This window comes from Arachis stenosperma, chromosome 2 (assembly GCF_014773155.1).
Source record: "Arachis stenosperma cultivar V10309 chromosome 2, arast.V10309.gnm1.PFL2, whole genome shotgun sequence".
In the NCBI taxonomy this organism is placed as follows: domain Eukaryota; kingdom Viridiplantae; phylum Streptophyta; class Magnoliopsida; order Fabales; family Fabaceae; genus Arachis; species Arachis stenosperma.
In genome coordinates this window covers 35,602,936-35,626,697 of record NC_080378.1, presented here as the reverse complement: position 1 = coordinate 35,626,697, position 23,762 = coordinate 35,602,936, and the positions used below count along the sequence as shown (strand labels likewise).

Below are 23,762 nucleotides of genomic sequence, written 5' to 3'. Positions count from 1 at the left end.
GAGAAGTAGAAAGAATCCAGATCGGAGACACCTCGGATAAAACAACTAATATTGGCACGATCCTGAAAGGAGACATAAAGGAATCACTAATACGGTTCCTACGAGACAATGTTGATCTCTTCGCATGGAAAGCTGCCGACATGCCAGGTATTGATCCCGAGCTAATGAGCCACAAATTAGCAGTCTATCCGGGATCCCGGCCGGTACAACAAAGACGAAGAAAACTCGAACCAGAACGAGCTCAGGCTGTAGAAGAACAAGTACAAGCGCTACTTGAGGCCGGATTCATAAGGGAAGTCAAATATCCACTATGGCTAGCAAACGTCGTCTTAGTGAAAAAGTCAAATGGGAAGTGGCGAATGTGCACCGACTACACCGACCTCAACAAAGCCTACCCAAAAGACCCCTATCCACTCCCAAGCATCGACGCTCTAGTGGACGCTTCATCAGGATATAAGTATCTCTCATTCATGGACGCATATTCAGGGTACAACCAAATCCCCATGTATCCACCAGATCAAGAAAAAACCTCGTTCCTCACACCAAAAGCAAACTACTGTTACATCGTGATGCCTTTCGGTCTCAAGAACGCAGGAGCTACTTATCAGAGGCTAATGAATAAAGTTTTCGCAGATCACTGGTGCACGAAATTGTGATCATCAATAGCGCCATCAATATGGTACGCACAATTGCAATCTCAACTCTTTATCATAACTTCGCACAACTAACCAGCAAGTGTACTGGGTCGTCCAAGTAATAAACCTTACGCGAGTAAGGGTCGATCCCACAGAGATTGTTGGTATGAAGCAAGCTATGGTCACCTTGTAAATCTTAGTCAGGCAGACTCAGATGGTTATAATATGAATAAAAGATAAAGATAGAGATACTTATGCAATTCATTGGTAAGAACTTCAGATAAGCGAATGGAGATGCTTTGTCCCTTCCATCTGTCTGCTTTCCTACTGTCTTCATCTAATCCTTCTTACTCCTTTCCATGGCAAGCTTATGCAAGGGTTTCACCGTTGTCAGTGGCTACCTCCCATCCTCTCAGTGGAAATGTTCAACGCACCCTGTCACGGCACGGCTATCCAGCTGTCGGTTCTCGATCATGTCGGAATAGAATCCTGTGATTCTTTTGCGTCTGTCACTAACACCCCACAATCGCGAGTTTGAAGCTCGTCATAGTCATTCAATCATTGAATCCTACTCAGAATACCACAGACAAGGTTTAGACCTTCCAGATTCTCTTGAATGCCGCCATCAATTCTAGCTTATACCACGAAGATTCCGGTTAAAGAACCCAAGAGATAAACATTAGAGCCTTGTTTGCTTGTAGAACAGAAGTGGTTGTCAGTCACTTGTTCATAAGTGAGAATGATGATGAGTGTCACATAATCATCACATTCATCAAGTTCTTGAGTGCGAATGAATATCTTGGAATAAGAACAAGCTGAATTGAATAGAAGAACAATAGTAATTGCATTAATACTCGAGGTACAGCAGAGCTCCACACCTTAATCTATGGTGTGTAGAAACTCCACCGTTGAAAATACATAAGAACAAGGTCTAGGCATGGCCGTGAGGCCAGCCCCATGATCTAAGATAGCATAAGACTAAGGATAGCTACCAAGATGTCAAATACAATAGTAAAAGGTCCTATTTATAGGGAACTAGTAGCTTAAGAATTACAAAGATGAGTAAATGACATAAAAATCCACTTCCGGGCCCACTTGGTGTGTGCTTGGGCTGAGCATTGAAGCATTTTCGTGTAGAGACTCTTCTTGGAGTTAAACGCCAGCTTTTGTGCCAGTTTGGGCGTTTAACTCCCACTTTGGTGCCAGTTCCGGCGTTTAACGCTGGGAATTCTAAAGGTGACTTTGAACGCCGGTTTGGGCCATCAAATCTTGGGCAAAGTATAGACTATCATATATTGCTGGAAAGCCCAGAATGTCTAATTTCCAACGCCGTTGAGAGCGAGCCAATTGAGCTTCTATAGCTCCAGAAAATCCACTTCGAGTGCAGGGAGGTCAGAATCCAACAGCATCTGCAGTCCTTTTCAGTCTCTGAATCAGATTTTTGCTCAGGTCCCTCAATTTCAGCCAGAAAATACCTGAAATCACAGAAAAACACACAAACTCATAGTAAAGTCCAGAAAAGTGAATTTTAACTAAAAACTAATAAAAATATACTAAAAACTAACTAAATCATACTAAAAACATACTAAAAATAATGCCAAAAAGCGTACAAATTATCCGCTCATCACAACACCAAACTTAAATTGTTGCTTGTCCTCAAGCAACTAAAAATCAAATAAGATAAAAAGAAGAGAATATGCAATGAATTCCAAAAACATCTATGAAGATCAGTATTAATTAGATGAGCGGGGCTTTTAGCTTTTTGCCTCTGAACAGTTTTGGCATCTCACTTTATCCTTTGAAATTCAGAATGATTGGCTTCTTTAGGAACTCAGAATCCAGATAGTGTTATTGATTCTCCTAGTTAAGTATGATGATTCTTGAACACAGCTACTTTATGAGTCTTGGCCGTGGCCCAAAGCACTCTGTCTTCCAGTATTACCACCGGATACATACATGCCACAGACACATAATTGGGTGAACCTTTTCAGATTGTGACTCAGCTTTGCTAGAGTCCCCATTTAGAGGTGTCCAGGGTTCTTAAGCACACTCTTTTTGCCTTGGATCACAACTTTATTTCTTGCTTTTTCTCTTTCTCCTTTTTTCGTTTTTTTTTGTATTCACTGCTTTTTCTTGCTTCAAGAATCATTTTTATGATTTTTTAGATCCTCAGTAACATGTCTCCTTTCTCATCATTCTTTCAAGAGCCAACAATTTTAACATTCATGAACAACAAATTCAAAAGACATATGCACTGTTCAAGCATACATTCAGAAAACAAAAAGTATTGTCACCACATCAAACTAATTAAGCTAGTTTTAAAGATGAATTCGAAATCCTGTACTTCTTGTTCTTTTGTAATAAAAACAGTTTTCATTTAAGAAAGGTGATGGATTCATAGGACATTCATAACTTTAAGGCATAGACACTAAGACACTAATGATCATAAGACACAAACATGGACAAACATAAGCATAAATTTTCGAAAAACAGAAAAATGAAGAACAAGGAGATTAAAGAACGGGTCCACCTTAGTGATGGCGGCTTGTTCTTCTTCTTGAAGATCCTATGGAGTGCTTGAGCTCCTCAATGTCTCTTCTTTGTCTTTGTTGCTCCTCTCTCATGATTCTTTGATCTTCTCTAATTTCATGGAGGAGGATGGAATGTTCTTGGTGCTCCACCCTTAGTTGTCCCATGTTGGAACTCAATTCTCCTAGGAAGGTGTTGATTTGCTCCCAATAGTTTTGTGGAGGAAAGTGCATCCCTTGAGGTATCTCAGGGATTTCCTGATGAGTGGGATCTCTTGTTTGCTCCATCCTTTTCTTAGTGATGGGCTTGAGGTCATGCCTTCTCAGTTGAACCGGCTTCCCTCTTGAATCTCTCTTCCATTGGGCGCCCTCTTCACAAATGTCTATGAGGACTTGGTCCAACCTTTGATCAAAGTTGACCTTTTTTTGAGTTTGAAAGGGACCTCGGGGATCACCTTCTTCAAAGCCACAACTTCATAGAAGTGGTCTTGATGCACCCTTGAGATGAATCTCTCCATCTTCCATGACTCGGAGGTGGAAGCTTTTGCCTTCCCTTTCCTCTTTCTAGAGGTTTCTCTGGCCTTGGATGCCATAAATGGTTATGGAAAAACAAAAAGCAATGCTTTTACCACACCAAACTTAAAAGGTTTGCTCGTGCTCGAGCAAAAGAAGAAAGAGTAGAAAGGTGAGGGGTAGGGTTTCGGCCATTATGGGTGGGTTTGGAAGGGAAAGTGGTTTGAATTTGAATGGTGAGGTAGGTGGGGTTTTATGAAGGATGGATGTGAGTGGTGAAGAGAAAGATGGGATTTGATAGGTGAAAGGTTTTTGGGGAAGAGGTATTGAGGTGATTGGTGAATGGGTGAAGAAGAATGAGGGTGGTGGGGTTGGTGGGGATCCTGTGGGGTCCACAGATCTTGAGGTGTCAAGGAAAAGTCATCCCTGCACCAAATGGCATGCAAAAATGCGTTTTGAGCCAATTCTGGCATTAAACGCTGGGCTGGTGCCCATTTCTGGCGTTTAACGCCAAGTGCTTACCCTTTTCTGGCGTTTAACGCCAGTCTGGTGTCTCTTTCTGGCGTTAAACGCCCAGAATGGTGCCAGACTGGGCGTTAAACGCCCATCTGCTAGCCTTACTGGTGTTTAAACGCCAGTAGGTTCTTCCTCCAGGGTGTGCTGTTTTTCTTCCTGTTTTTTGTTCTGTTTTTGCTTTTTCAATTGATTTTGTGACTTCTCATGATCATCAATCTACAGAAAACATAAAATAACAAAGGAAAATAGATAAAATATAACATTGGGTTGCCTCCCAACAAGCGCTTCTTTAATGTCAGTAGCTTGACAGAGGGCTCTCATGGAGCCTCACCGATACTCAGAGTAATGTTGGAACCTCCCAACACCAAACTTAGAGTTTGAATGTGGGGGTTGAACACCAAACATAGAGTTTGGTTGTGGCCTCCCAACACCAAACTTAGAGTTTGACTGTGGGGGCTCTGTTTGACTCTGTTTTGAGAGAAGCTCTTCATGCTTCCTCTCCATGGTGACTGAGGGATATCCTTGAGCCTTAAACACAAAGGATCCTTCATTCACTTGAATGATCATTTCACCTCTATCAACATCAATCACAGCCTTAGCTGTGGCTAGGAAGGGTCTGCCAAGGATAATGGATTCATCCATGCACTTCCCAGTTTCGAGGACTATGAAATCAGCAGGGATGTAATGGTCTTCAATCTTCACCAAAACATCCTCTACTAGCCCATAAGCTTGTTTTCTTGAATTGTCTGCCATCTCTAGTGAGATTCTTGCAGCTTATACCTCAAAGATCCCTAGCTTCTCCATTACAGAGAGAGGCATGAGGTTTACACTTGACCCTAAATCACACAGAGCCTTCTTGAAGGTCATGGTGCCTATGGTACAAGGTATTGAAAACTTCCCAGGATCTTGTCTCTTTTGAGGTAATCTCTGCCTAGACAAGTATTCCAGTTCTTTGGTGAGCAAAGGAGGTTTGTTCTCCCAAGTCTCATTTCCAAATAACTTGTCATTTAGCTTCATGATTGCTCCAAGGTAATTAGCAACTTGCTCTTCAGTGACATACTCATCCTCTTCAGAGGAAGAATACTCATCAAAGCTCATGAATGGCAGAAGCAAATCCAATGGAATCTCTATGGTCTCAGTGTGAGCCTCAGATTCCCATGATTCCTCATTAGGGAACTCATTGGAGGCCAGTAGACGTCCATTGAGGTCTTCCTCAGTGGCGTTCACTGCCTCTTCCTCCTCTCCAAATTCGGCCATGTTGATGGCCTTGCACTCTCCTTTTGGATTTTCTTCTGTATTGCTTGGAAGAGTACTAGGAGGGAGTTCAGTAACTTTCTTACTCAGCTGTCCCACTTGTGCCTCCAAGTTTCTAATGGAGGACCTTGTTTCAGTCATGAAACTTTGAGTGGTTTTGATCAGATCAGAGACCATGGTTGCTAAGTCAGAGTGGTTCTGCTTAGAATTCTCTGTCTGTTGCTGAGAAGATGATGGGAAAGGCTGGCCATTGCTAAACCTGTTTCTTCCACCATTATTGTTGTTGAAACCTTATTGAGGTCTCTGTTGATCCTTCCATGAGAAATTTGGATGATTTCTCCATGAAGAATTATAGGTGTTTCCATAGGGTTCTCCCATGTAATTCACCTCTTCCATTGAAGGGTTCTCAGGATCATAAGCTTCTTCTTCAGATGAAGCATCCTTAGTACTGCCTGGTGCAGCTTGCAGTCCAGACAGACTTTGAGAGATCAAATTGACTTGTTGGGTCAATATTTTGTTCTGAGCCAAGATGGCATTCAGGGTATCAATCTCAAGAACTCCTTTCTTCTGATTTGTCCCATTGTTCACAGGATTCCTTTCAGAAGTGTACATGAATTGGTTGTTTGCAACCATTTCAATTAGTTCTTAAGCTTCTGTAGGCGTCTTCTTCAGATGAAGAGATCCTCCAGCAGAGCTATCCAAAGACATCTTGGATAGTTCAGAGAGACCATCATAGAAAATACCTATGATGCTCCATTCAGAAAGCATGTCAGAAGGACATTTTTTGATTAATTATTTGTATCTTTCCCAAGCTTCATAGAGGGATTCTCCTTCCTTTTGTTTGAAGGTTTGGACTTCCACTCTAAGCTTACTCAATTTTTGAGGTGGAAAGAACTTTGCCAAGAAGGCATTGACTAGCTTTTCCCAAGAGTTCAGGCTTTCTTTAGGTTGTGAGTCCAACCATATCCTACCTCTGTCTCTTACAGCAAAAGGGAATAGCATAAGTCTATAGACCTCAAGGTCAACCCCATTAGTCTTGACAGTGTCACAGATTTGCAAGAATTCAGCCAAAAACTGATGAGGATCTTCCAATGGAAGTCCATGGAACTTGCAATTCTGTTGCATTAGAGAAACTAATTGAGGCTTAAGCTCAAAGTTGTTTGCTCCAATGGCAGGGATAGAGATGCTTCTCCCATAGAAGTCGGGAGTAGGTGCAGTAAAGTCACCCAGCACCTTCCTTGCATTGTTGGCATTGTTGTTGTTTTCGGCTGCCATGGGTTCTTCTTCTTTGAAGATTTCTGTCAGGTCCTCTACAGAGAGTTGTGCCTTAGCTTCTCTTAGCTTTCGCTTCAAGGTCCTTTCAGGTTCAGGGTCAGCTTCAACAAGAATGCCTTTGTCTTTGTTCCTGCTCATATGAAAGAGAAGAGAACAAGAAACTATGGAATCCTCTATGTCACAGTATAGAGATTCCTTGAGGTGTCAGAGAAAAAGAAAATTAGAAGGAAGAGGTAGAAGAATTCGAACTTAGTCAGATAGAGTTCGAATTGTGCATTGAGGAGGACTGGTACTCCATAAATAGAAGGATGTGAGAAGAGGGGAAGAAATTTCGAAAATTAAATTAAAAAGATTTTAAAAACATTTTGAAAACTTTAATTGATTTTCGAAAACCAAGAGTGGGAAAGAAATCAAGTAATTTTTGAAAAGATTTTGAAATTAGAATTTAAAAAGATATGATTGAAAACTATTTTGAAAAAGGTGTGATTAAAAAGATATGATTGAAAAGTTATGGTTTTAAAAAGATGTGATTGAGAAGATATGATTTGAAAAACAATTTAAAAAGATTTGATTTTAAAAATTAATGACTTGCCTAACAAGAAAAGATATGATTCAAACATTAAACCTTTCTCAACAGAAAAGGTAACATACTTGAAATGTTGAATCAAATCATTAATTGTTAGCAAGTATCTTTGAAAAAGGAAAGAAATTGATTTTGAAAACATTTGATTGAAAAGATTTGATTTGAAAAAGATTTGATTTTGAAAAACTTTGAAAACTTGAAAAAAAATTTGCATAAAAAAAACAAAATCTTCCCTCTTGTGCCATCCTGGCGTTAAACGCCCAAAATGGTGCACATTCTGGCGTTTAACGCCCAATGCACTACCTTTTTGGGTGTTAAACGCCCAACCAGGTACCCTGGCTGGCATTTAAAAGCCAGTCTGCCTTCTTCACTGGGCGTTTTGAACGCCCAGCTTTTTCTGTATAATTCCTCTGCTGCATGTACTGAATCTTCAGTTCCCTGTATTATTGACTTGAAAACAGAACCAAGATCAAATAAACAATGCATGCAAGACACCAAACTTAAAATTAGACACTAGACTCAAACAAGAAACATAAAGTATTTTGGTTTTTTGTGTTTTTGTAATTTTTTTGGATTTTTTTCGAAAATTAAGTGGAAAAAGAAAATAAAGGTATCAAAATTCTTAATGAGAATTCCAGGAATCATGCAATGTTAGTCTAAAGCTTTTAGTCTAAAGGATTTAGACATGGATAGCCAAGCTTCAGCAGGACATTGCATTCAAGAGCTAAATTGATGAGAATCAATCAGCTTTGGTGATGGTAAGATCATCACCTTGAAACACTAGAATTCACTCTTAAGAATTCTGAAAAATACCTAATCTAAGCAACAAGATGAACCGTCAGTTGTCCAAACTCGAAACAATCCCCGGCAACGGCGCCAAAAACTTGGTGCATGAAATTGTGATCATCAATGGCGCCATCAACATGGTACGCTCATTGCAATCTCAACTTTTTATCATAACTTCGCACAACTAACCAGCAAGTGTACTGGGTCGTCCAAGTAATAAACCTTACGCGAGTAAGGGTCGATCCCACAGAGATTGTTGGTATGAAGCAAGCTATGGTCACCTTGTAAATCTTAGTCAGGCAGACTCAAATAGTTATAGATGATATATGAATAAAAGATAAAGATAGAGATACTTATGCAATTCATTGGTAAGAACTTCAGATAAGCGAATGGAGATGCTTTGTCCCTTCCGTCTCTCTCTGCTTTCCTACTGTCTTCATCCAATCCTTCTTACTCCATTCCATGGCAAGCTGTATGCAAGGGTTTCACCGTTGTCAGTGGCTACCTCCCATCCTCTCAGTGGAAATGTTCAACGCACCATGTCACGGCACGGCTATCCAGCTGTCGGTTCTCGATCATGTCGGAATAGAATCCAGTGATTCTTTTGCGTCTGTCACTAACGCCCCACAATCGTGAGTTTGAAGCTCGTCACAGTCATTCAATCATTGAATCCTACTCAGAATACCACAGACAAGGTTTAGACCTTCCGGATTCTCTTGAATGCCGCCATCAATTCTAGCTTATACCACGAAGACTCTGATCTCACGGAATGGCTGGCTCGGTTGTCAAGCGAGCGCTCGGTTGTCAGGCGATCAACCATGCGTCGTGTATCAGGAATCCAAGAGATAAACATTAGAGGCTTGTTTGCTTGTAGAACAAAAGTGGTTGTCAGTCACTTGTTCATAAGTGAGAATGATGTTGAGCGTCACATAATCATCACATTCATCAAGTTCTTGAGTGTGAATGAATATCTTGGAATAAGAACAAGCTGAATTGAATAGAAGAACAATAGTAATTGCATTAATACTCGAGGTACAGCAGAGCTCCACACCTTAATCTATGGTGTGTAGAAGCTCCACCGTTGAAAATACATAAGAACAAGGTCTAGGTATGGCCGTGAGGCCAGCCCCATGATCTAAGATAGCATAAGACTGAAGATAGCTACCCAGATGTCAAATACAATAGTAAAAGGTCCTATTTATAGGGAACTAGTAGCTTAAGAATTACAAAGATGAGTAAATGACATAAAAATCCACTTCCGGGCCCACTTGGTGTGTGCTTGGGCTGAGCATTGAAGCATTTTCGTGTAGAGACTCTTCTTGGAGTTAAACGCCAGCTTTTGTGCTAGTTTGGGCGTTTAACTCCCACTTTGATGCCAGTTCCGGCGTTTAACGTTGGGAATTCTGAAGGTGACTTTGAACGCCGGTTTGGGCCATGAAATCTTGGGCAAAGTATGGACTATCATATATTTCTGGAAAGCCCAGGATGTCTACTTTCCAACGCCGTTGAGAGCGCTCCAATTGGGCTTCTGTAGCTCTAGAAAATCCACTTCGAGTGCAGGGAGGTCAGAATCCAACAGCATCTACAGTCCTTTTCAGTCTCTGAATCAGATTTTTGCTCAGGTCCCTCAATTTCAGCCAGAAAATACCTAAAATCACAGAAAAACACACAAACTCATAGTAAAGTCCAGAAAAGTGAATTTTAACTAAAAACTAATAAAAATATACTAAAAACATACTAAAAATAATGCCAAAAAGCGTACAAATTATCCGCTCATTACAACACCAAACTTAAATTGTTGCTTGTCCTCAAGCAACTGAAAATCAAATAAGATAAAAAGAAGAGAATATGCAATGAATTCCAAAAACATCTATGAAGATCAGTATTAATTAGATGAGCGGGGCTTTTAGCTTTTTGCCTCTGAACAGTTTTGGCATCTCACTTTATCCTTTGAAATTCAGAATGATTGGCTTCTTTAGGAACTCAGAATCCAGATAGTGTTATTGATTCTCCTAGTTAAGTATGATGATTCTTGAACACAGCTACTTTATGAGTCTTGGCCGTGGCCCAAAGCACTCTGTCTTCCAGTATTACCACCGGATACATACATGCCACAGACACATAATTGGGTGAACCTTTTCAGATTGTGACTCAGCTTTGCTAGAGTCCCCAATTAGAGGTGTCCAGGGTTCTTAAGCACACTCTTTTTGCCTTGGATCACAACTTTATTTCTTTCTTTTTTTCTTTTTCTCTTTCGCCTTCTTTTTTTTTCTTTTTTTTGTGTATTCACTGCTTTTTCTTGCTTCAAGAATCATTTTTATGATTTTTCAGATCCTCAGTAACATGTCTCCTTTTTCATCATTCTTTCAAGAGCCAACAATTTTAACATTCATGAACCACAAATTCAAAAGACATATGCACTGTTCAAGCATACATTCAGAAAACAAAAGTATTGCCACCACATCAAAATAATTAATCTGTTATAAAATTCATAATTCATGCAATTCTTCTCTTTTTCAATTAAGAACATTTTTCTTAAGAAAGGTGATGGATTCATAGGACATTCATAACTTTTAAGGCATAGACACTAAGACACTAATGATCATAAGACACAAACATGGATAAACATAAGCATGATTTTCAAAAAACAGGAAAATAAAGAACAAGGAGATTAAAGAACGGGTCCACCTTAGTGATGGCGGCTTGTTCTTCCTCTTGAAGATCCTATGGAGTGCTTGAGCTCCTCAATGTCTCTTCCTTGTCTTTGTTGCTCCTCTCTCATGATTCTTTGATCTTCTCTAATTTCATGGAGGAGGATGGAATATTCTTGGTGCTCCACCCTTAGTTGTCCCATGTTGGAACTCAATTCTCCTAGGGAGGTGTTGATTTGCTCCCAATAGTTTTGTGGAGGAAAGTGCATCCCTTGAGGTATCTCAGGAATTTCCTGATGAGTGGGATATCTTGTTTGCTCCATCCTTTTCTTAGTGATGGGCTTGAGGTCATGCCTTCTCAGTTGAACCGGCTTCCCTCTTGAATCTCTCTTCCATTGGGCGCCCTCTTCACAAATGTCTATGAGGACTTGGTCCAACCTTTGATCAAAGTTGACCTTTTTTGAGTTTGAAAGGGACCTCGGGGATCAGCTTCTTCAAGGCCACAACTTCATAGAAGTGGTCTTGATGCACCCTTGAGATGAATTTCTCCATCTCCCATGACTCGGAGGTGAAAGCTTTTGCCTTCCCTTTCCTCTTTCTAGAGGTTTCTCCGGCCTTGGATGCCATAAATGGTTATGGAAAAACAAAAAGCAATGCTTTTACCACACCAAACTTAAAAGGTTTGCTCGTCCTCGAGCAAAAGAAGAAAGAAGAGAGTAGAAGAAGAAGAAATAGAGGAGAAGGAGGTGGCTTTGTGGTTCGGCCAAAGGGGGAAGAAGTAGTGTTTAGGGTGTGTGAAAATGAAGGAGTGAAGATGGGTTTATATAGGGGTGAAGAGAGGGGTAGGGTTCGGTCATTATGGGTGGGTTTGGGTGGGAAAGTGGTTTGAATTTTGAATGGTGAGGTAGGTGGGGTTTTATGAAGGATGGGTGTGAGTGGTGAAGAGAAAGATGGGATTTGATAGGTGAAGGGTTTTTGGGGAAGAGGTATCGAGGTGATTGGTGAATGGGTGAAGAAGAAAAGAGGGTGGTGGGGTTGGTGGGGATCCTGTGGGGTCCACAGATCCTGAGGTGTCAAGGAAAGTCATCCCTGCACCAAATGGCATGCAAAAATGCGTTTTGAGCAAATTCTGGCGTTAAACGCCGGGCTAGTGCCCATTTCAGGCGTTTAACGCCAAGTGCTTGCCCTTTTCTGGCGTTTAACGCCAGTCTGGTGCCCCTTTCTGGCGTTAAACGCCCAGAATGGTGCCAGACTGGGCGTTAAACGCCCATCTGCTAGCCTTACTGGCGTTTAAATGCCAGTAGGTTCTTCCTCCAGGGTGTGCTATTTTTCTTCCTGTTTTTCATTTTGGTTTTGCTTTTTCAATTGATTTTGTGACTTCCCATGATCATCAACCTAAAGAAAACATAAAATAACAAAGGAAAATAGATAAAATATAACATTGGGTTGCCTCCCAACAAGCGCTTCTTTAATGTCAGTAGCTTGACAGATGGCTCTCATGAAGCCTCACAGATGCTCAGAGCAATGTTGGAACCTCCCAACACCAAACTTAGAGTTTGAATGTGGGGGTTCAACACCAAACTTAGAATTTGGTTGTGGCCTCCCAACACCAAACTTAGAGTTTGACTGTTGGGGCTCTGTTTGACTCTGCTTTGAGAGAAGCTCTTCATGCTTCCTCTCCATGGTGACAGAGGGATATCCTTGAGCCTTAAACACAAAGAATTCTTCATTCACTTGAATGATCAGTTCACCTTTATCAACATCAATCACAGCCTTAGCTGTGGCTAGGAAGGGTCTGCCAAGGATGATGGATTCATCCATGCATTTCTCAGTCTCTAGGACTATGAAATCAGCAGGGATGTAATGGTCTTCAATCTTCACCAGAACATCCTCTACAAGTCCATAAGCTTGTTTTCTTGAATTGTCTGCCATCTCTAGTGAGATTCTTGCAGCTTGTACCTCAACGATCCCTAGCTTCTCCATTACAAAGAGAGGCATGAGGTTCACACTTGACCCTAGGTCACACAGAGCCTTCTTGAAGGTCATGGTGCCTATGGTGCAAGGTATTGAAAACTTCCCAGGATCTTGTCTCTTTTGAGGTAATTTCTGCCTAGACAAGTCATCCAGTTCTTTGGTGAGAAAAGGGGGTTCATCCTCCCAAGTCTCATTACCAAATAACTTGTCATTTAGCTTCATGATTGCTCCAAGGTATTTAGCAACTTGCTCTTCAGTGACATACTCATCATCTTCAGAGGAAGAATACTCATCAGAGCTCATGAATGGCAGAAGTAAATCTATTGGAATCTCTATGGTCTCAGTGTGAGCCTCAGATTCCCATGGTTCCCCATTAGGGAACTCATTGGAGGCCAGTGGATGTCCATTGAGGTATTCCTTAGTGGCGTTCACTGCCTCTTCCTCCTCTCCAAATTCGGCCATGTTGATGGCCTTGCACTCTCCTTTTGGATTTTCTTCTGTATTGCTTGGAAGAGTACTAGGAGGGAGTTCAGTAACTTTCTTGCTCAGCTGTCCCACTTGTGCCTCCAAGTTTCTAATGGAGGACCTTGTTTCATTCATGAAACTTTGAGTGGTTTTGATTAGATCAGAGACCATGGTTGCTAAGTCAGAGTGGTTCTGCTTAGAATTCTCTGTCTGTTACTGAGAAGATGATGGAAAAGGCTTGCCATTGCTAAACCTGTTTCTTCCACCATTATTGTTGTTGAAACCTTGTTGAGGTCTCTGTTGATCCTTCCATGAGAGATTTGGATGATTTCTCCATGAAGAATTATAGGTGTTTCTATAGGGTTCTCCCATGTAATTCACCTCTTCCATTGAAGGGTTCTCAGGATCATAAGCTTCTTCTTCAGATGAATCATCCTTAGTGCTACCTGGTGCATTTTGCATTTCAGACAGACTTTGAGAAATCAAATTGACTTGCTGAGTCAATATCTTGTTCTGAGCCAATATGGCATTCAGAGTATCAATCTCAAGAACTCCTTTCTTCTAATTTGTCCCATTGTTCATAGGATTCCTTTCAGAAGTGTACATGAATTGGTTATTTGCAACCATTTCAATTAGTTCCTGAGCTTCTGCAGGCGTCTTCTTCAGATGAAGAGATCCTCCAGCAGAGCTATCCAAAGACATCTTGGATAGTTCAGAGAGACCATCATAGAAAATACCTATGATGCTCCATTCAGAAAGCATGTCAGAGGGACATTTTCTGATCAATTGTTTGTATCTTTCCCAAGCTTCATAGAGGGATTCTCCTTCCTTCTGTCTGAAGGTTTGGACTTCCACTCTAAGCTTACTCAATTTTTGAGGTGGAAAGAACTTTGCCAAGAAGGCATTGACTAGCTTTTCCCAAGAGTTCAGGCTTTCTTTAGGTTGTGAGTCCAACCATGTCCTAGCTCTGTCTCTTACAGCAAAAGGGAATAGCATAAGTCTGTAGACCTCAAGGTCAACCCCATTAGTCTTAACAGTGTCACAGATTTGCAAGAATTCAGCTAAGAACTGATGAGGATCTTCCAATGGAAGTCCATGGAACTTGCAATTCTATTGCATTAGAGGAATTAATTGAGGCTTAAGCTCAAAGTTGTTTGCTCCAATGGCAGGGATAGAGATGCTTCTCCCATAGAAGTCGGGAGTAGGTGCAGTAAAGTCACCCAGCACCTTCCTTGCATTGTTGGCATTGTTGTTGTTTTCGGCTGCCATGGGTTCTTCTTCTTTGAAGATTTCTGTTAGGTCCTCTACAAAGAGTTTTGCCTTAGCTTCTCTTAGCTTTCGCTTCAAAGTCCTTTCAGGTTCAGGGTCAGCTTCAACAAGAATGCCTTTGTCTTTGTTCCTGCTCATATGAAAGAGAAGAGAACAAGAAACTATGGAATCCTCTATGTCACAGTATAGAGATTCCTTGAGGTGTCAGAGAAAAAGAAAATTAGAAGGAAGAGGTAGAAGAATTCGAACTTAGTCAGATAGAGTTCGAATTGTGCATTGAGGAGGAGTGGTACTCCATAAATAGAAGGATGCGAGAAGAGGGGAAGAAATTTCAAAAATTACATTAAAAAGATTTTAAAAACATTTTGAAAAACTTTAATTGATTTTCGAAAACCAAGAGTGGGAAAGAAATCAAGTAATTTTTGAAAAAGATTTTGAAATTAGAATTTAAAAAGATATGATTGAAAATTCCTTTGAAAAAGATGTGATTAAAAAGATATGATTGAAAAGTTATGGTTTTAAAAAGATATGATTGAAATGATATGATTTGAAAATAATTTAAAAAGATTTGATTTTAAAAATTAATGACTTGGCTAACAAGAAAAGATATGATTCAAACATTAAACCTTCCTCAACAGAAAAGGCAACATACTTAAAATGTTGAATCAAACCATTAATTGATAGCAAGTATCTTTGAAAAAGGAAAGAAATTGATTTTGAAAAAGATTTTATTGAAAAGATATGATTTGAAAAAGATTTGATTTTGAAAAACTTTGAAAACTTGAAAAAAAATTGCATTAAAAACAAAATCTTCCCTCTTGTGCCATCCTGGCGTTAAACGCCCAGAATGGTATCCATTCTGGCGTTTAACGCCCAAAATGCTACCCTTTTGGGCGTTAAACGCCCAGCCAGGCACCCTGGCTGGCGTTTAAACGCCAGTTTTTCCTTCTTCACTGGACGTTTTGAACGCCCAGCTTTTTCTGTATAATTCCTCTGCTGCATGTACTGAATCTTCAGTTCCCTGTATTATTGACTTGAAAATAGAACCAAGATCAAATAAACAATGCATGCAAGACACCAAACTTAAAATGAGACTAGTGTCTCAATAAGAAACATAACATATTTTTGTTTTTTTTTTATTTTGTAATTTTTTTGGTTTTTTCGAAAATTAAGTGGAAAAGAAAATAAAGGTATCAAAATTCATAATGAGAATTCCAGGAATCATGCAATGTTAGTCTAAAGCTTTAGTCTAAAGGAATTAGACATGGATAGCCAAGCTTCAGTTGGACATTACATTCAAGAGCTAAATTGATGAGAATCAATCAGCTTTGGTGATGATAAGAACATCACCTTGAAACACTAGAATTCATTCTTAAGAACTCTGAAGATAAATACCTAATCTAAGCAACAAGATGAACCGTCAGTTGTCCATACTCGAAACAATCCCCGGCAACGGCGCCAAAAACTTGGTGCACGAAATTGTGATCAATACTTTTCACAACTCAAATAATCCCCGGTAATGAATCCAAAAACTTGGTGTTCAATACCATGGCATAAACACAACTTCGCACAACTAACCAGCAAGTGCACTGGGTCGTCCAAGTAATAAACCTTACGTGAGTAAGGGTTGATCCCACGGAGATTGTTGGTATGAAGCAAGCTATGGTCACCTTGTAAATATCAGTCAGGCAGACTCAAATGGTTATGAATGATTTATGAATAAAACATAAAGATAAGGATAAAGATACTTATGCAATTCATTGGTGAGAATTTCAGATAAGCGTATGAAGATGCTTTGTCCCTTCCGCCTCTCTGCTTTCCTACTGTCTTCATCCAATCCTTCTTACTCCTTTCCATGGCAAGCTGTATGTTGGGCATCACCGTTGTCAATGGCTACAGTCCCGTCCTCTCAGTGGAAATGTTCAACGCACCCTATCACGGCACGGCTATCCAGCTGTCGGTTCTCGATCATGTCGGAATAGAATCCAGTGATTCTTTTGCGTCTGTCACTAACGACCCACAATCGCGAGTTTGAAGCTCGTCACAGTCATTCAATCATTGAATCCTACTCAGAATACCACAGACAAGGTTTAGACCTTCCGGATTCTCTTGAATGCAGTCATCAATTCTAGCTTATACCACGAAGATTTCGGTTAAAGAACCCAAGAGATATCTACCCAATCTAAGGTAGAACGGAGGTGATTGACGGTCACGCGTTCATAGGTGAGAATGATGATGAGTGTCACGGATCATCACATTCATCGAGTTGAAGAACAAGTGATATCTTGGAACAAGAACAAGCCGAATTGAATAGAAGAACAATAGTAATTGCATTAATACTCGAGGTACAACAGAGCTCCACACCTTAATCTATGGTGTGTAGAAACTCCACCGTTGAAAATACATAAGAACAAGGTCTAGACATGGCCGAATGGCCAGCCTCCCAATGATCTAAGATAGCATAAGACTAAAGATAGCTACCAAGATATCTAAATACAATAGCAAAAGGTCTTATTTATAGGGAACTAGTAGCTTAAGAATTACAAAGATGAGTAAATGACATAAAAATCCACTTCCGGGCCCACTTGGTGTGTACTTGGGCTGAGCATTGAAGCATTTTCGTGTAGAGACTCTTCTTGGAGTTAAACGCCAGCTTTCGTGCCAGTTTGGGCGTTTAACTCCCATTCTTGTGCCAGTTCCGGCGTTAAACACCGGGCAGTTTTGAGCTGATTTGGAACGCCAGTTTGGGCCATCAAATCTCGGGCAAAGTATGGACTCTTATATATTGCTGGAAAGCCCAGGATGTCTACTTTCCAACGCCGTTGAGAGCGCGTCAATTGGGCTTCTGTAGCTCCAGAAAATCCACTTCGAGTGCAGGGAGGTCAGAATCCAACAGCATCTGCGTGCAGTCCTTTTAGTCTCTGAATCAGATTTTTGCTCAGATCCCTCAATTTCAGCCAGAAAATACCTGAAATCACAGAGAAACACACAAACTCATAGTAAAGTCCAGAAAAGTGAATTTTAACTAAAAACTAATAAAAATATACTAAAAACTAACTAAATCGTACTAAAAACATACTAAAAACAATGCCAAAAAGCGTATCAATTATCCGCTCATCATTCACCTTCCCAAGTCTCATTACCAAACAATTTGGCATTCAGCTTCATGATGGCTCCGAGATATTGAGCAATGAAGAACTGAAGATTGATGGTTTAGAAGTTATAGTAAACTCTCGTTGTAAGTATAGTTACTAAACCAAGCAATCAACCTTTCTTACAAACATTTTGGTTGTCACAAGTTACAAACCCTTTTAAAATTGATAACCGAGTATTCAAACCTCGGGTCGTCTTCTCAAGGAATTGCAGGGAGGTGTGTTCTTATTATTGGTTATGAGTTTTATAAATTGGGGTTTTAAAGATGAGGGACAAGTAATTTAAATGGCAGGTAAAATAAATAATTAACTATAAAATAAACTCTTGGCAAGATATGAAAATTCGGAAGTCCTATCCTAGTTACTCCTATGAGAATGAAAGTTAATCCCACTTAGTTAACTTTTGCCTAAGCAAGGGAAAGTCAAGTGAACTAATTGGTTAGATTTTCCAAGTCCTAGCCAAATCCTAAGGAAAGACTAGAGTTAGTGAAATTCCAGTTAATTAGCCGACATAACAACTCAAGAGCTTCCAGTTAATCAATTAAAGCCAATAATATAAAAAAGCCAAATGAAAAATCATAAATCTGGAACAATCAAACTACGTTTAAACATAAATTTAAGTCCTAACATGGAAAAATTCATAAATTAAATGGGCAACATAAGTAATTAACAGATAAAAGTATTAGATTATCTACAAGTAAAAGAGAAATATAAATTAAAGAACATTGAACCTGTGATTAAAGAAGATGAAATCCTAATTCTAAAAATCCTAATCCTAATCCTAATCCTAAGAGAGAGGAAAGAGCCTCTCTCACTAAAAACTACATCTAAAATGTGAAAAGTGTGATTTATGAATGCATTCTTATGAATGGATGCATTTCCCCACTTTATAGCCTCTAATCTGTGTTCTCTGGGTCGAAAACTGGGTCAGAAACAGCCCAAAAATTGCTGATTGTGAAATCTGGTCCGTACAGGTCGCGACAAAGTGACGTGGAGGCGTCATCCACGCGTCCGCGCGGATTGAAGTTCGTAGATGCGACACGTCCGCGTGGATCGCGCGTTTGCGTCGCCTATCTGTACGGCGACTATGGCAAATTATATATCAAATCAAAGCTCCGGACGTTAGCTTTCCAACGCAAGTAAAATCACATCATTTGGACCTCTGTAGCTCAAGTTATGATCATTTTAGTGCGAGAGGGTCAGGTTGACAGCTTTTCAGTTCCTTCAACTTCTTGTATTCCTTCCACTTTTGCATGCTTCATTTCCATCCTCTAAGCCATTCCTGCCCTGTAATTCCTGAAATCACTTAACACACATATCAAGACATCTAATGCTAATAAGAGAGGATTAAATAAAAGAAAATAAAAGCCAAAGAAGCATGTTTTCAATCATAGCACAAAATCAGGAAGGAGAATATGAAACCATGCAAATCATATGAATAAGTGGGTAAAGAGTTGATAAAAACCACTCAATTGAGCACAAGATAAACCATAAAATAGTGGTTTATCAACCTCCCCACACTTAAACATTAGTATGTCCTCATGCTAAGTTCAAGAGAACTAAAAGAGTGAAGGAGAATGGTAAGAATGTATGAAATGCAACCTATAAATGCAACTACATGCTAAGATGTTTCTACCTACTTGGTTAAAAATAAGTTTTCCAAGACAAACATAAATCAGATTTCACTAATTCAAATCATATAAAATAAAGACAAGTAGACTTGTAAGAAGATAGCTCATGAAAGCAGGGAACATAGAATTAAGCACTGAACCCTCACAAGAAGTGTATATGCACTCTAATCTCTCAAGTGTATAGGGTAATTCACTCTACTCTTCTCTAATCATGCTTTCTAAACTTTATTCTTCATCTAACCAATCAACAAATATTTAGTATACCAATGCAAACATCATGAGGTCTTTTCAGGGTTGTAATGGGGCTGAGGTAAAGGTAAGGATGTACATATAAGGCTAAGTGAGCTAACAGAGTGAATCCTTGATTAGTCTAAGATCTCACCTAACATATACATACTTTATAAAATTTAATATTCTTTACCTAGCTACCCAAATTTTTTCCACTTTTGTATTACATGCTCATGTATCAAACTTATTTTTGAATTTTATCCCATGTGCATTGCTTTATTTTGCATTTGGGGAATTCTTTTGTATCCCCTTTATTTAAATACTGAATTTTTTTTCTTTCTTTTTTTTTTATATACACATGGTAATTTAATTACATTGATTTCATATGAGCATGCTTCCCAATTTTTTTTTTATTTTTGAAATATCTTTATTCTTTTCAACTTTCTACCTTGTTTCTATCATCCATGTTCCCAATAAAGTTTCCCCACACTTAAACAATTATACAATTTCTATCTTAAGCTAACCAAGGATTCAACTTGGGATTTTTATTTTGTTTTTCTGCTTAAGGCTAGTAATGTGGTTATAAAATAATAGGGGATTTAAAGGCTCAAGGGGGCTAACAAAGGTGATGTAAAGGTAGGCTAATTTGGGAATGGTGAGCTAGAATCAAACAATGGCCTCAATCATATGCAAGCATGTAAATATACTAAATAATGGACATATAGAATGGAACAAAGCAAAGATTACAATTATAGAGAAGAAAACACACAAGAATAAAATATTATGGTTAAATAATGTAACCATACAATTAAGCTCAAATCTTACAGGTTGTGTATTCTAGCTTTTACCTATGTTCCAAATAAAACTTCCAAACAAGTTTAGCACAAATTTTTTCAATTTAAATTAGTGAAATACTATAAAAATTTCTTGAAAAAGAAAATATTACTTCAACCAAGTGGCAAAATATGCAAAAAAAATCAAACAAACATGCAAATGTAACAACTAACAAGGAAAATAAACCATTGGTGTTGAGACAGAAGAGTAACTAACCCATGGAGATCGGTATCGACCTCCCCACACTTAAAGATTGCACCGTCCTCGGTGCATGCTAAGATGTACAAGTGGACGGGGGTTGTTGTTCCTCAGCTGGGGCTCTCTTTGTTCCTTTCCTTGTCGGTGGTTTGGGAGTAGCTTTCTCTGTACCCTTCTTGGTGGCCATCCTGAAAAGGGAAAAAGAAAGTAACAAGTAAAGCTAGGGGATCTAGCAAGGAAGAGAACGGGAAAGGTGGTAATCAATGCACAGTAAGAAGAATGACGTTAACACATGGTCATGACTACATGTGAAAAGTCATCAATGGAAATATAGCAAGTGCATGTAATAACAATTAAATGCAAGTTGTTTATTGGCTTGCTGGCAAAGGCATGAGTAGCATAGATCAAGCATTCAATGTCCAAATTAGATTACCAAGTCTCTCAAATTAATAATATGTTTGTAAAAATAATTATATTTAATTAATAAAATATAAAAAGGGTTTTATGAAAAGCAAGCATTTAGAGTAGTAGAATAATAGAAAAGTAGTGCACAATGACATACGGGCGTTTTCACAAACACATAGCAAGCATGGTAAATAAGCTATTGAAAATAATAAATTGAACATGCAAGCAACCCTATAAAAATAATATAAAATTGTCAAACAGTTCCTTTTAATAATCCACAGGCAAAATATAGAAAATAATGACCCAAATAAATTTTCAACACCAACATAAAAATGCATGAAAATAAAAAAATGAAGGAGAAAGAAGGAAGAAGGAGGAAGGGAGAAAATAAGAAAGGAAAAGAAAAAGTAGGATTTGGTGAAGAAAAAGATAAGATATTTTGGCAGAGTAAGATAAGCTGTGCGCCGCTGGTGACGCGGACGCGTGCGTGACACGGTCGCATGGGGCGCGGTGTTCTCAAGTGACGCGGACGCGTGTGGCACGCGGACGCGTGACTCGATTTTTGTGCTAGGGCGCGAGTGCAGCTCCGCGTTCGCACAACTCTCTGTTTAAATGCATTTGTGCCAAAACTTTGGGTGACGCGGTCGCGTGGGTGACGCGATTGATAAACCCCATTTGTAGGGTTTATCTTGTATTGATTTTAGGGGATTTTATCACCTTTTACCGACATTTATTCAATGAAATAGCATGGTTTTGTATATTCTCCTTTAATTGTGTTTAAGAGTGAAAACATGTTTTTTAGGTCTTAAAATAAATAAATTTAATTCACTTTGATTTCATTAGATGCCTTGATATGTTTGTTAAGTGATTTAAGGTTTAGGAGGCAAAGATTGGATCAAGGGAATGAAGAAAGAAAGCATGAAAAGTTGGAGAACTCATGAAGAAATGAAAGAACCGGAAAGCTGTCAAGCCGACCTCTTGGCACTTAAACGACCATAACTTGAGCTAAAGAGGTCCAAATGATGCGGTTCCAGTTGGGTTAGAAAGCTAACATCCGGGGCTTCGAAACATATAAGATTTGCTATGGTTGAACCGCGCATGGTGACGCGTACACGCATAGTACGTGCACGCGCCGTTGCTGCCACCTGGTTCACTTAAAGCAAAACATGGCCAGCGAATTCTAAAGCCTTGTGGGCCCAATCCAACTCATTTCTGATGCTATTTAAGCCAAGGATTGAAGGGGGAATGAACATACTTTACATACTTTGGACCATTAGTCAGAGTTTAGTTCTAGAAGTTAGTTTCTAGAGAGAGAAGCTCTCACTTCTCTCTAGGATTAGGATTAGGATTAGGTTTAGTTCTTAGATCTAGATTTTAATTCATCTTCTTCTACTTCTATCTTCTCAATTCCTTGTAGTTACATTCAATCTTCCTCTATTCTTTTGGTGTAATCTCTTTTATGTTGTTCTTGTGTTTTGTTGTAGATCTACTTTTGTTTCTTCCATTTTCTTTCAATTCAATAAGAGGTAATTCATAATAATTGTGTTCATTTGATTTGTTGATGTTTAATTCCTTGCAATTGAGTAGTGTAGATTTACTTTTCTTGCAATTTTGCTATGCTTTCCTTTTATGCCTTCCAAGTGTTTGATGAAATGCTTGGTTGGATTTTATAGTAGAATTTTATACTCTTGGCTTGGAAAGGTAACTTAGGAACTCTTGAGTTACTAATGTCCAAGTAATTGATGATTGGGATCCATTAACTCTAGTTCTCACTACTTGAGTTAGTGGAGAGTTAGGACTTATGGAGTAGGATTGATATAGCTCATTTGACTTTCCTTTACTACTAGTTAGAGGATGATTTAATGAGATTAATCCTTGCCAATTCTCATATTGTGGTTAGTAATTAGGATAGAGATCCTTGACCACCAACCCTTGCCAAGACCTTTTTAGGCCTTAGTTTACTTTCTTGCCATTTATCTTTCATGCTTCATATCAAAACCCCAAAATAACTCACAACCAATAACAAGACACTTTATTGTAATTCCTAGGGAGAACGACCTGAGGTTTGAATACTTCGGTTTATAGATTTTAGGGGTTTGTACTTGTGACAAACAAATTTTTGCATGAAAAGATTATTGTTGGTTTAGAGACTATACTTCAACGAGATTTCATTTGTGAAATTCTAAACCGTCAAAAATCTAATCATCAGTGATCGCGTGGATGGCCTATTTGAAAAACGACGTGGATGCGTGGGGCACGCGTTCGCGTGGTAGGGCTTGTGCTTCTAGCATGAGTCCAGGCCAATTCTAGCTCAACTTTCGGCCAAGAATTTGAGGCACGCGTTCGCATGGGTGACGCGGACGCGTGGGAGGCGTTTTCCCACATGACGCGGACGCGTCAGCAACGCGGTCGCGTGGATCAATTTGTGCCAAAGGCATGCATCTAGCCACGCTCTCGCGTGACTCTCTGTTCAATTATCCTTTCTTCAAAATGCACTGGTGACGTGGACGCGTCAGCGACGCGCTCGCGTCGCATGCGGAGTTTTTTTTTTAATGCAGTATGTAGAATGAAAAATGCAATAAATGATATGCAAAAATTCCAGGTTCAATCAAAATTCAACAATAGACAAAAATTCAAACTGAAAAAGAAATTATCATACCATGGTGGGTTGTCTCCCACCTAGCACTTTTAGTTAAAGTCCTTAAGTTAGACATTTGATGAGTTTCCTGTCATGGTGGCTTATGCTTGTACTGATCCAGGAATCTCCACCAATGTTTGGAATTCCAACAGCCTCCGGGATCCCAAACTTTGTTTGTGCACCCGTTTTCTTGTTGATCATCATGATTCCATTCGGGTAGCAAACAA

The 23,762-nt window shown here is 39.4% G+C and overlaps 1 non-coding gene across 1 annotated transcript; it reads left to right on the top strand.

The window, feature by feature from the left end:
- The first annotated feature begins 6,208 nt into the window (after positions 1 to 6,208).
- On the top strand, positions 6,209 to 6,316 carry LOC130964746 (small nucleolar RNA R71). The gene has a single exon (XR_009080822.1). It is a non-coding gene; the product is annotated as a small nucleolar RNA R71 (small nucleolar RNA).
- The last annotated feature ends 17,446 nt before the right edge of the window (positions 6,317 to 23,762 follow it).